Below are 4811 nucleotides of genomic sequence, written 5' to 3' on the forward strand. Positions count from 1 at the left end.
TTAACAGTCAGATGTATTTTTCCAATGCAAACTCCTCATTGGTTCCTACTTTTCTCACCTCACAGAACAGACCAGCTACGATGACAGCACCATCCATCTACTCTTAATACAGAACAAAAAACTCCATGGATATGGTGACATAATTATCAATTTGTATGCAGGCCTTGTTTGCCTTTGACCCTAGTGGCCATCCATGGAGTCTGTTCTCTGGGTGAGTACATGATGACTGAGAAAGGGTAGGAACCAAATGAGAGTATTGATGAAAAATACATCCTGACTGTAATGTTGAAGCGAGTAAGATGAACAACATGTAGTCATCAGCAAAGATCATGACTTTTTCTACCAATGTTTTCCCTGACAGGTCAGAAAACTGATCACGTGGCTCCGAATCCTTACATCCAATCCTCAAAGCCTATCCTGATTAATCTGACCTTCATTCACTTTCTGCTGTATGATTCGCTTGAAGTGGTTTACTAACACCTTGAGGATTCCATCATTCAGAATACGTCTTCGGTATTATTTTAACCTCATGGGGTCTGATGGCGAGTGTTGGCTTCATGATGTGTGGTCGCCCTGGAAAGGTGCTATTAGTTAATTCAGTATTTGTGTAGCTACATGTCTGACCTTTTTATATATGTATACTGTATCTAGTGTTTGTATTATATATAATGGGCGGCATGGTGGTGCAGTGGTTAGTGCTGTCGCCTCACAACAAGAATGTTCCGGGTTCGAGTCCCGGCTTGGACGCGGGGTCTTTCTGTGTGGAGTTTGCATGTTCTCCCCGTGCTTGTGTGGGTTCTCTCCGGGTACTCCGGCTTCCTCCCACAGTCCAAAGACATGCAAATGGGGACTAGGCTGATTGGTTACTCCAAATTGACCATAGGTATGAATGTGAGAGTGAATGGTTGTTTGTCTCTGTGTGCCCTGCGATGGACTGGCGACCTGTCCAGGGTGTACCCCGCCTCTCGCCCGAAAGGATGCTGGGATAGGCTCCAGCCCCCCACGACCCTACTAGAGGATAAGCGGTAGAAAATGAATGAATTATATATAATATAATTCAGATGCTCTACAAAGAATCTGTGTGTCTATGTTGTATCACAGGTATCTGGTCATCGCCTGGCCGCTGTGGTACCGCTTCAGACGAACCATCAAGACCTCTGTAGTGGTCTGTGTCCTGGTCTGGACCCTTCCTCTTTTGATTTTTGTATTTGTCTATATCTTGCTATATACTCAGTTGACACAAATCATCTTTGGAGTCTTCTTTCTCTTTCCCTTCCCTCTGTTCATATTCTTCCTGGGTGGGACCGTTAAAGCCCTGTCTGCAGCCAGTAGTGTCCCTGCTGATGAAAAACGCAGAATTGTTGCAATTTTGATTCTGGTTCTGCTTATTTACACACTGTTGTTCCTGCCCAACATCATTTGGTTCCTTGTAGAAGAAGTCAAATATAACGATGCCCTCGCACATGTGTCTTTCATGTTTGTAAGGTTGAGTCCTCTTGCAGACGTGTTCCTGTATGTTTTCAGTAGGAAAGGAGCTGTAGACAAGCTGTTGGCCTCTCTGTGTCGTTGCAGGATGGACAGCGATGATAGAAACAGACCAACAGAATGAATGATGACAACTTATACACAGTCGCTCCATGTAGGCAGAGAAAGAGAGAAAAACAGAAGAAGAAATGGAGGAAATAGAGACAAGACAGATACTGTCGTCTTCTCACATGATTTCCTACAAGACATCTAACTGTAGGTTCACTTGCTGCGGTGCACTGTGAAAGCTTCAAGACATGTACATAAAATGTTCTATAAAAAGTTCATGTATATCATTATTACACTTTAATCACAAAAACAAACCTTATATTATTTGAAGATAATCAGCAGCATGATCACTCTGCCAATATAACCACATCTCTCTCATTCTTAGATCTTTATTTGGTCTGTTTTCTGCAAGTTTGACTTTTTCCTGCTTATAAATAGTGTCTAACCACAACTGTATTTTTGTTGTTGTTTTATTTTGTAAATTATTTTATAGTAAAGTAAGTTTTTGTGGTTTGTTGTAAATTTATTTTTTAATAAAGTAAATCCTGCTTGTTTACCTTTATTCAATGTCAATTTTCTGTTTACATCACATATAGTAAATTGTTTTGCAGGTCTCACAGTTTGAACTAATATAAACTAACTAATGGCGTCACTACACTCAGAGCAGAGTATGATCACTATCATCTGAACTTTCTGTCAGATGGTTGAGCACCCACTCATCCCCCACACCTTTCTGACAACATTTCTCCTTAAATCTTACTTGCAAGTTGTATTCAAGGAACCATTAAAAAATAAGCTTTGGTTTTACATTTTTAATAAAAAATAACAGAGGAAGAAACAGACACAGAGAAGTCATGCATCTGCATATCTGTGGCAAGAATGACACAGCAATGAATTTTTTAGAAAACCACATCTTCCTTAGAGAGAGAGATCACATCATCCTGAACCTCCTTCGTTTCATATCTTGCTACATTACTGCATTTCACATCACTAGACTGTGGATACAGAGGAGAAAACAGCAGACTCTGGTGAAAGAAGCACATCCAGATTGTGGTCCACCAGCTTTCAAAGGTAAAGTTTGTGTTACATTACTTCTCTTAATCAATGTTTAACCTAATACATTAAAAGTGTAAAGGTGTTGATACATAACAAGGGGACTGGACTGTAGGTGTACAGTAATCTACAGTTGTATTTAGTCTCTGTTTTTACCCTCTCTTGCCTTAAATACCAGTAACTTGAGATTTGTGCTAAAATGCTGGATCACTAAGATTTATCCTGAACTATAGTTGTACTGTATTTGTGTGAACAGCACTTCACAGCTTTAGTATTATCACTGAACAATGTGAGGTAGATGTTAAAACACTTGCTGATCTCTCAAACAGGTTTCACAGTGAAGAATGGAAGATTCCTTCATTAACATCACCTCACAGAACAGAAGCTACGATGACAGCACCACCATCTACTTTAATACAGAACAAAAAATCTTGGATGTGGTGAAATGCATTATCATTTGTATCGGCCTTCCTTTGACCCTAGTGGCCATCCATGGATTCTGTTCTCTGGTGAGTACATGATGACTGAGAAAGTAGGAACCAATGAGAGTTTGATGAAAAATACATCTGACTGCAAATGTTGAGCAGAGTAAGATGACAACGTGTCATCAGCAAAGATCATGATTTTTTCTACCAATGTTTTCCTGCAGGTCAGAAACGATCACGTGGCTCCGATCTACATCATCAACCTTCTGATTTCTGACCTCATTCAACTCTGCTGCATGATTGTTGAAGTGGTACTACCTGAGGATTCGATCATCACAGAAATCTTCTTTTTTATTTACTTCTGGGGTCTGACGGCGAGTGTTGGCTTCATGATGTGTGTCGCCATGGAAAGGTAGCTATCAGTTTATTCAGTATTTGTGTAGCTACATGTCTGACCTTTTTATATATGTATACTGTATATAGTGTTTGTATTATATATAATATAATTCAGAAGCTCTACAAAGAATCTGTGTGTCTATGTTGTATCACAGGTATCTGGTCATCGCCTGGCCGCTGTGGTACCGCTTCAGACGAACCATCAAGACCTCTGTAGTGGTCTGTGTCGTGGTCTGGACCCTTCCTCTATTCTTTTTAGTATTTGTCCATTTCTTGCAATATTCTCAGGTGACACATACCATCTTTGCAGTCTTCTTCCTCCTTCCCTTCCCTCTGTTCATATTCTTCCTGCGTGGGACCGTTAAAGCCCTGTCTGCAGCCATTAGTGTCCCTGCTGATGAGAAACGACGAATTGTTGCAATTCTGGTTTTGGTTCTACTTATTTACACACTGTTGTTCCTGCCCACCATCATTTGGTTCCTTGTAAAAGACGACAAATATAACGATGCCCTCAGACATGTGTCTTTCATGTTTGTAAGGTTGAGTCCTCTTGCAGACGTGTTCCTGTATGTTTTCAGTAGGAAAGGAGCTGTAGACAAGCTGTTGGCCTCTCTGTGTCGTTGCAGGATGGACAGCGATGATAGAAACAGACCAACAGCATGAATGATGACAACTTATACACAGTCGCTCCATGTAGGCAGAGAAAGAGAGAAAAACAGAAAAAGAAAATGGAGGAAATAGAGACAAGACAGATACTGTCGTCTTCTCACGTGATTTCCTACAAGACATCTAACTGTAGGTTCACTTGCTGCGGTGCACTGTGAAAGCTTCAAGACATGTACATAAAATGTTCTATAAAAAAGTTCATGTATATCATTATTACACTTTAATCACAAAAACAAACCTTATATTATTTAAAGATAATCAGCAGCATGATCACTCTGCCAATATAACCACATCTCTCTCATTCTTAGATCTTTATTTGGTCTGTTTTCTGCAAGTTTGACTTTTTCCTGCTTATAAATAGTGTCTAACCACAACTGTATGTATATATTTTTTTGTGGTTCTTCGTTGTAAATTATTTTTTAATAAAGTAAATCCTGCTTGTTTACCTTCATTCAATGTCAATTTTCTGTTTACATCTCATATAGTAAATTGTTTTGCAGGCCTCACAGTTTGAACTAATAAACTAACTAATGGCGTCACTAGACTCAGAGCGGAGTATGATCACTATCATCTGAACTTTCTGTCAGATGGGTGAGCACCCACTCATCCCCCACACCTTTCTGACAACATGTCTCCTTAAATCTTACTTGCAGGTTTTATTCAAGGAACCATTAAAAAACAAGATTTGGTTTTTACATTTTCAATAAAAATAACAGAACTGAACGTGCTTTAAATGCA

This window comes from Seriola dumerili, unplaced genomic scaffold, assembly GCF_002260705.1.
Source record: "Seriola dumerili isolate Sdu_G_001 unplaced genomic scaffold, Sdu_1.0 BDQW01000120.1, whole genome shotgun sequence".
NCBI lineage: Eukaryota > Metazoa > Chordata > Actinopteri > Carangiformes > Carangidae > Seriola > Seriola dumerili.